The following is a 9,998-nucleotide window of genomic DNA, read 5'->3' as shown; positions in this document are numbered from 1 at the left end:
TACAGAAGCTATTATCAAATGGGTAACTCTAGTGTCAGTGAGAATTAAACACTTCTTTCTCAAATATAACAATGGAAAGTGTGCCCTAATGGAGGAATATAGAAATATTCTTAATGGAAATATAAACCATGGAGTCAATACTTAAGTCTTCACTTTTTGAAAGCCATACACTAAAGAAAAATTGTACATTTTTAAATTCCTATATTTTACACTAATTTTTGCTAAATATCGTACTTGTATTACAAATATAAAACAAACTACTGAACTCTAGTGGAACTTCTACAAAAGGAAAATTAATTGATATATAAATCTTATTATAAAGTTTGCTTTTTCCTTAAGCAAAACAACTCCAGTATCTTTTGTGTAAACTCACTTTTTTCCAATCATTGGATTTAAGATTCATAAACTTCTAGTATTTGCTATTTTTTCTTCATTGAAAATTCATCAGCTCATGTTGTCAAAGGGATCAAAATTTATTAACAAAATTTATTATCAATCAAACATCCAGCATTTCAGTAATCTTTATCATGCTTAACAGTTTCCAGAAATCACACAGCATTTTTAGCATCCAATTATTACAATAAATGTTTTCCAACTTCTCTTTGCTTCTCAAGTTTCCCTTCATTTCAGAAGTCCTTGCTTTTCTTTTCATTGAAAAAGTCAGCCATTCTTCAGGTGTCAGCATAAATCTTAACTGTCTTCCCTGAGAAGTCTTCCCTGACTACCTAATTTAAAAATAAATCCATGCAGATTTTTCCCTTTTCTAGTACCCTGATGTTTTCCTTAATCCATCGATCACATTATGTAAATATTGCTTATTTGAATCTTCAACTGTTTAGTATACACTTTCCCTACCAATTGTAGGCTCATTCTCTCAGTGACCACGTGTGTTTTTAGTTCATCCTTCTCTACCCAGGGTCTAGCACAGCGCCTTGTACAAAGTATGAAAGATGTTTTCTATAAATGAATGAACATTGGGTATTGTAGTCCATGACAATGGAGAAAATTCTATCCTTTATTGTTACTTTCTCTTGCATTGGAAATATTTCATAATTGTTTATTTAACTTTCCTAAGTTCCAATATATAACCTTATTTGTGCCATTGCTGAGTTCTTGCAATTGCAAAAGACAAGGATGCTCATGTTTGACAGAATAATATGTTATGACTCTATTTCCTTCAACAGGCTCATGGTGCAAATATGGAACACAATAAATAATGAAGACCAATTTTTATCTTCCTAATTTACAATTTTCCTGTCCTTGTGGATTAATTTTAGAGCCTAAAATTTAGATGTCTACTGAGATTTTTTTTTCTTCTGATTTTACTTTATCTAATTATATGGGCTCAAGAGACTTCATTGTGCTTAATTAATTTTGGTGGTCAAATTTCTAATCTTTCCAGTTTCCCTAAGTAGGTCTTTAAGGGAATAAACTGAAAAGGCATCAGATATTTTTTTTTCCTTGTTTCAACCTATCTTTCTATGCCTACAAAGAAGATTCAGTAAATGTTAGACTAAATAACATGAGTGCTGGCCAAGGATGTTACTCACATACAATTTAATAATTACTGTTTTATTGTATCTGAGCTTGGATTACCACCTATTCCTACCCTCATCCATCCCCCGACAACTCTCCCCGGTACCCCCAAAAAAGGCCTATAACAAGGGAACTGGAGTTAGGGAACAGGGAAGTATGATGTATAGAAGAAATATCTTTGGATTCAAAGATATTTTTTAAACTGGTAACTATTCAGATCCACTGGGACTTGATCTCACTAAAAACACTGCATAGAATACTCTAGAACAGAATGGAATGCACTAGAACAGAACAAAATGAATGGAATGGAACGGAACGGAACGGAACAGAATGTAACAGAACGAATGGAGCGGTCACACAGAATATACCTGAGAAGTTTCTGCCCGAAATATGGAAGATAGGAGTTTTATATTCATTATGTCCTGTCAATATTGGCTAAGTGTGGGTGAGGTTGTGTACATGTTGAGCAGGCTTGGCAGGCACCCCATGCACTCAAGTACAGAAGCCTGACGAAAAAAGTGAGATCAAGTTAAGTCTTTATGAGGCTATCACTTATGGATGCCACAAAAATAGAGAACGAAGGTCAGCAAGAGATTATGTGATATGTGGTATAGGATGTCTGGAGAACATTGTGATTGCAAATATAATATGATTGAATTATGGTTTATTGTTAAGATATAAGAAAGACAATTAAAAGAGACAAGACAAAAAATAAAAAGAACTTATGATACCATCAGTCAGATAAAAATCATCTATAACTGGGACATTCTACAGAATACTTGGCCAGTACTCCTCAAAATTGTCAAAATTATGAAAAATAAAAACAAAACAAAACCTAGAAACTGTCACAGATCAGAGAAGACTGAGGAGAAATGATGACTAATGCAATGTGATATCCTGGATTGACTCTTGAAACAGAAAGAGGACAGTCATAGAAAAACTGGTAAAATTTGAATAAAGTCTGTAGTTCATTTAATAGTAATGTATCAATGTTTCTTTCTTAATTTCAACACTTATATCGTTGTTATAGAAAAAATGAATATTAGGGAAACTGAGTGAAAGGGATATGGAAACTCTTTGACTACTTTTGCAATTTGTTCTCTAAATCTAAAATTATTCTCGTCTCAGTCTACTTGGCTGCTATAACAAAATAACACAGACTGGTGACTTATAACAAAATATGTTTCTCACAGCTGTGGAAGGTGAGAAGTCCAAAGTCAGAGTGCCCACATGGTCACATTCTGTGACTGGCGAGTTCCTACTTCCCAGTTCATAAATGGCTGTCTTCCAGATGTAACCTCACATTACTGAAGGGACAAGGGAGCTTTTATGGTCTTTTATGAGGGCACTAATTACATTTATGAGGGCTCTGCCCTCATGACCTAATCACCTCCCAAAAGCCCCATGTCCTAATACTGGCACTTTGGCATTTGATTTCAACATAGGAATTTTGGGGAATTATAAACATTCAGACCATAGCATTTCCAAGTAAAACTTCATTTAAAAATCAGATAAATATGACATTTTTCATGCAGTATCTCGTTTACGAGAATTTACAGCTGATCCTTCAATAATGCAGGAGTTAGGGGAGCCCACTTCTGCGTAATCAAAAATCCTTATGTAACTTTTGCCTCCCCCAAAACTAAAGTTGCCTTTTGGTATCTGTGGGGAATTCGTTCCAGGACCCCTCGCAGATACCAAAATCCACGGATACTCAAGTTCTCTATATAAAGTGGTATAGATTAATACATACAGTTAGCTGTCGCTCCACATCTGTGAACTCCCAATCGGAGATTAAAAGGAGTACAGGTATTTATTTTAAAAAATCCACCTATACGTGGACCCATGCAGTTCAAACCCAGGTTGTTCAACTGTCAATTGCACATAAAATATGTTGCAGATGTTTACCAATTGCTATCCTGCTGTAAATATCAGATTCATTGTATGCACGCACATTTATACACATATACTCATATGTGTGTGTATATATTTCCTACTGAAATGTGTTTAGAAATTTTGAAGTGATAAAGAATTGATACAAATTAACAATAAACTTTCAGGAAAATTAAAAGGGAAAAGACCTAAATTTAAAATGGTTTCTTTGGCATTATTAAATTTATTCATATATTTTATATTTAGATTAGCCCTCCCTTTCAATAAAATAAATATTTCAATAAAATAAATATTTGGAGTTTGGACCACAGGGAAGTTCTAATTTTCTTTTATTAGGCTTTATATGTTCGTCCTAAAAATCTCAGGTGTTTCTGAAGGGAATGCCTGGATCTTGAGCAAGATCATCAACTCAGTCAGCTAAATCATCACAGTTGACACCAGAGAGTATGCTGGCTGTGTCAGACACTCGATCTAGGAGACTCGTGTATACTAACTCATTTAACCTCGTAAGAACCACATGAGGCAGTTACGTTATCATCCCTGTGACCAATGAGGAAGCTGAAGAATAAAAATTTGCCTGACGTCACATAGCTAATAAGCGGTGGATCCAGGATTTGAAGCAAACCAATTTAGATCCCTAATCCAGTTATTAACCAATACTTTATCCATGAAAGGAGATTTCTACATCCACAGTGAACAAAGTCAATTCTCTTTCAGTAGTAACTAAAATATTCCTAGAAAAATCTGAATATATCTTTGAGTATTTAACTAAGTAATTTGATAGTATTCAAAACCGAAGAAAACATTGAACTTGGAAGTGTGGATAATCATAGAAGCCACTGACATTATTTAAACACCTTTGTAATATTGAAAGATACAATTGCTTTCCTTTACTTGTTACTGTCATTAGATATTTTGCATTTTGGAACATGGTCCTATGGAGATTACTCTTTAAGAAGAGAAATTTAGCTCAGATGAACCAAATAATTAGTTCACTAATATAAATACCCTGTTAATACATTTTAAAATATCAAAGGGATCATAGATACATAGAGGGTTAATCAGAAAAGACTCAAGGTTAATTTCCTGAGGTGACAAACAATAGGGACTCTGCCTATGTGAGAAGTACAGAAGCAACAGTTGCAAATGCCCTTTAAAATCACACAAGCAAACAGGATTGCTACCTTTGAAAATAGTAACAAAACAGAAGTGTTTGAAACACCTGCACAATTAGAGCAGGATAATAACATTTCCCAAAACAATTCAGGAGGGATGTATTGTTGTTGCGCATTAATTTTCTCTTCGAAATAATGCAAAGTTTAAAATTAATCCTAGAAAAAAATATTATTGAAAATTCCTCTCTAAAATGTGATAAGAATAAGCAGCAATAGAATACACACTCTCTTAAATTCTGCCAAGACAGTCTGGCTTCTTAATAGTTAAATTTACATCCCCTCACAACATCAATGGATAATTTAAAATATAATTATGAGTTTAGTGAATATTTTTCATACCAATTAATTTGAGAAATATATCTGATCAGATAACTTTTCTGATTGTGTACTTCTTATGATAAAAGAGCCAAATCAGAATTCTCCTGATATTGGTAAAGTAGGGCCATTAACACATTGTCCCCTTTGCAAAATTATCTTGGTAGTTAGTGATTTTTACTCTTCCATATGATTTGGTAGTGTCAGCTAGTCAAGTCTCAGGAAAAATCCTGTTGAGCAGTTAATAGAGTTGCATTTAATTTATAGTTATTTTGGAGGGAGAATTGATATCTTTATAATACTTGGTCTTATTTTATATAAAATTATGTTTTTTCTCCATTTATTTATAACTTATTAATTGATCTTCAGTATTGTTTGATCATTTTCTTTATAAAGGTTTTGAAATATATTACATTTATTTCCATATTCTTTGCACTTTATGTTGAAAAGTATATCATTTTTCATGTACTATATTTCAATTTCTAATTTTTAAATTGCATTTTGTGGAAACTATCAAATTTTACATATTAATGTTTCATCTAATAATTTTGCTGAAATGATTACATCTATTCTTTTTAGGCAGTGGTTTCTGCCTCTTTTCTTATGAGAAGAGTTCCACTGTATGCTTTGATTTCAAACACTGAGCCAGGCTCCAAACACCCATCTCATATAGAAGAATTATTTTTGCCATTACTGTACAGAATCCAAACTTCTAGCCACATTCCCAATGTGAAATTCAGGAGATCAGAGAGTTCAGCATCACTCACGGCTTAATGTTTCTTTTCAATTCAGTGCCAATAGATAATCTTGTGTTTGAATGAGGATAAGATTTCGTTAATATTCTTTATTTATATGGCTTATATTTCTGTGTGTTTTATGAAGAAAAAGATTTTATGCATGAGTTTACAAAACTAAAATACGCAGAAATTCCAGTGAAACTTATTATCATTTAAATATCATTCAATAACCATCAGATCTTCCAAGGTTCCAAAATTTTTGGTATAATAGGCCAAATTTAGCATTACAAGACAATAGAAAGAGCTCTGGTTCAAATCTCAGCTTTATCACTAATTAGATATGTTACCTTACAATTTATAGTCTCTATCTTTAGTTACGAATAATTAATATCTTTTTGGCCTTCAGTTTCCCATCTATGAAATAAGAGTAGAAATGGTCTTACAGTTATTAAATATTCTATTTGAATGCTCTAAATATAAAATTTGTTAACATTTATTCCTCTTTTAATGATGTTTCAGTTGAATATCCAAAAAAACAAATTCACCTGAAGAACAAGAAAAGCTTGACTTAGGTGACACCCTCTCACTCTGACCATGGCTAATGTTTACACCGACCCTCTAGGTCATCAACTGTGCCATCCTACAAAGCTATCTGAAAATAAGAACGAAGGCATTGTTTATTGTTGGCTTTATAAACATAAAAGAATAGTCTATGAGAAATAGATAATTTGAGTATATTTTAAAATTGTTATTATTTAAAAACCATTTAATTATAAAACAAAATCCAGGGATTATTCAAGGGTGATTCCTATTAACCTAATATAAACAAGCACAAGATGTGAATGAGAAACATTTTTAAAAATTCATGCATTATGACAATTATGTAGCACTCTGTATTGATTCATATTTAAATGGATTCTGAGAACTTGCTTATAAAAAATAAAATCATTTTTGAAATGAATTTAGAAATTAATTCATTTCATTTTGAAATAACTTTAGAAATCAAAATATAATATTAAGTACCAGTTAAGATATCAACAATTTTTTGAACCAACATGCTTGGGAAATCATAAGGAAAAATATTAAAAGGAAAAAATATATCTCTTATCAAAGTCCAAGAGAAAGAAAGATAATAGTTATTTTTTTTTTCTCTTTGTAATTTACACCTCCAACATTAAGCTGAGAGGCACACTGCAGACACCTGCTTCAGTATAGTCATTGTTTCCATGGTGCCACTTTCCATCACCTATTTTTAATAGTTTACACAACAAGATCAAGGGTGTCCCAGCTGTTACTGCCACTGTTGCTAAGCAACCTTTAAATCCGAGTTCAAGAAGACAAAGAATCGTGCTTGAAAAATTTCTCAAGTGTCTGTTTTATGCACCCCCAGCCTTGTTTTCTTCATTTTAAACCATTTTTCAATGTTTATACTTAGATGCCTACTTTTTCCCCTTTTAATTCAATATTCTGTATGTGAATCTACCATTCCAAGTGACACTAGAATCAACTAAATATTTTGCTGTTTTTCAAGATATAATATATATGTTCAACTAAAGGCTAATGCAAAGTAAACAGATTTGAAAAATGTATTTATTTTATTAATCAGAATGGGAGATTGTTTTAGGTCTTCATAATCTGCTGCCTGTCTGTGGCATTGCTGTGCCTGAGAGTCCTGTGAAATGACACACATATCAATAGCTAGAGATTCACTGTCTGCAGAGAATTGCAAAACCCTCTTGTGCATTTGAAATCTAAATATCACGGGCAAAAGACAGAGAGGTCGTACACAATTCTTTAAGTAACAGAAGGAAAACAGAAGTGCATAAGTTCGGGAACTTTGAATTTGGAATATTTAACAATGCAAATTGCTATTAATTAAAAAGACAGAAAATATTTTTTAAACATTTCTGTAAACAATTTTTTCTAAAAAAGTAATTTTTTGGAAACCAAAAGCACATCTGTCTAGTTAATAGATTGGTAAACATAAATCAGCAGTGTAGAAAGTAAATAAAAAAGAAAGAAAAGATCTTAGTTTTGCATTTAGTACATACAAAAATATAGGAATTCAAGGACCTCTCAAGTAACAACCAAATATTTCTGAGTAATTCACATGACAAAAAGAATATCATGATTTGATTCAAAACTAGAGATTTGATGAACTTGCACATGTTTGTGCAACTGTGTACATCTCCCTAGTTAGTCAATCCAGCTGCAGTTTATACCATTGATGAGTAAAAGTTCTAGTCAATATAGTAGTGGCCCAATGCCATGGTTCGTACCAACCCAAATATTCAGATCCTCAGATTTTCCTTTGACCTTCTTCTAACAAACACAAAGCTATAGTATTTCCTTTCTGAATGTTTTCATGTTGTTTTCTTTATTTAGTTGTTATTCTCTGGCTCTTCTCTAAATTCTGCTAAATCCTTAGGTATCTGTTGTAGTGATTGTGTTGGTGGTTTAGAAATTGCCGTAGCTCTTTGAATTTAATTATTATTTTTTAATTTTTTTTTTTTTACCCTCTGGTTTCTTTAGTACTTCTAACTTCTATTGCTGTCTTTCCATTTTTAAAAATTTTCTTCTGTAAATATATGTAACTGTTAAAAATACCATTTCACCATTATTGATTATATTCCCTGCTCAAAAATATGTATGTAATGGCAACAAATTTGAGTTGGATATATGTAAAAGTAACCAAAGTGTTCTCAATGACAAAAATAAATTCCCCTGTAGGTGATAGGGAGTCTACAATCCAAACTCCCTGACAAGTAAGTAAATTGTAGAGTGTTGGAAATTAGCCTGAGACTTTTAAGATTAAAAGGAGAAACTGAAATTTAGTCTGTGTATCAGTACTGCTGTTAACTATATTCATTAAAAAGCTGTTATAAGATTTAATAAACATGTTTGTCAATTTCTATTTCACTATTCTACCTCAACACATCCTTGACCACCTTTTTGTCTTAGCTACAAAAATTACTTCCATTTCTACATTGCTTCATTCATCATGCTGCTTCCATATTTTCCTCTTAGTTTGCAAATATACTATATTAGTTTGCTACGGCTGCAATAATAAAATACCACAGACTCGAGGGCTTAAAGAACAGAACTGCATCTTCTCTCAGTTCTGGTGGCTAGACATTGAAGATCAAGGTGTCAGAGGGCTGATTTCTGCTGAAGGCCTTTTTCCTTGGCTTATAGATGACATCTTCTCCTGTGTCTTTAAATGGTCTTCCTTCTGTTCATGTCTTATATCCTAAGCTCCTCTTCTAAGGGTGAGTCATATTGGTTTAAGGCCCACCCTAACAACTTCCTTTAAGTTTTACTACATCTTTAAAGACCCTATCTCCAAATGAAGTCACACACTGAAGTATTAGAGGTTAGGACTTCAAATAATGACTTTTGGAGGGAGAAAGTTCAGCCCATAATTCATATCTACATATCTTTCTAATAAAAATTTTCCATGAACTTCCCTTCAATCTTCCTCCAGAAAAGTGACTTCACCACTTTTTTTCCTGAAAAAACTTGGTAAGAGAGTACTCTACATTCACTCATTCCACATCTGCACCTTCTCTTTCACACTCCACTCACTAGCTTTTACCTTCAATGCTGAAAAAAATTTAAAATATTCCCAAATGATGTTTTCATTTCTATATATCCTAAAAGTGCTACATCATCTATGGCCATGCCACCCTGAACAAGTCTGATCCTGTCTGATCTTGGAAGCTAAGCAGGGTCAGATCTGGTTAGTACTTGGATGGGAGACCACCTAGGAAGACCAGGTGCTGCAGGCATAAAAAATAAAAAATAAATAATAAGGGATTTTAAGCTGACAAGGTCCTTGTAATCCGTGAGGTCAACCAAGGGTTGCCTCACCTAAAAAAATAAAAAAATAAAATAAATAAATAAATAAATAAATAAATAAATAAATAAATAAATAAATAAAATAGAATAAAAAAATAAAAATAAAAAATAAAAGTGCTACATAATATTATTTTATTATTATTAAATACTTTTGCTGGCTACTTTATAATGGTATTTATTTTCTGTACAGTTTTGGTTTATGCCTCAAATCATTTGTCACTTCTAAATGTCTTTTTTTCCCCCTCCAGAGCTCAAACTATCACCTACTATGACTGATAGTATCTATCACATGTCTTGACATTATTTTGTTCAGGAACTCACAATTAAAGTCTCAGTATCAAAATTTCTTTCATATCCTACAGTAAAGTTTGGTTGGTTAGTTGGTTATTAGCTTTCGGGTTGTTTTTGTTCTTATATGCTTCGTGTTTGTTTCTTTTCCTTTTTTATTTTTAGTAAAGATTCTATTATTTCTTTATCAATCTAT

At 32.3% G+C, this 9,998-nt stretch overlaps 1 pseudogene; it reads left to right on the top strand.

Annotated features, from left to right (window-relative positions):
* Window positions 1-9,325: 9,325 nt before the first annotated feature.
* Window positions 9,326-9,444, top strand: LOC111737187 (annotated as a pseudogene).
* The last annotated feature ends 554 nt before the right edge of the window (window positions 9,445-9,998 follow it).

This window comes from Pteropus vampyrus, unplaced genomic scaffold (assembly GCF_000151845.1).
Source record: "Pteropus vampyrus isolate Shadow unplaced genomic scaffold, Pvam_2.0 Scaffold24, whole genome shotgun sequence".
NCBI lineage: Eukaryota > Metazoa > Chordata > Mammalia > Chiroptera > Pteropodidae > Pteropus > Pteropus vampyrus.
This window is presented reverse-complemented; position numbering and strand designations above follow the sequence as displayed.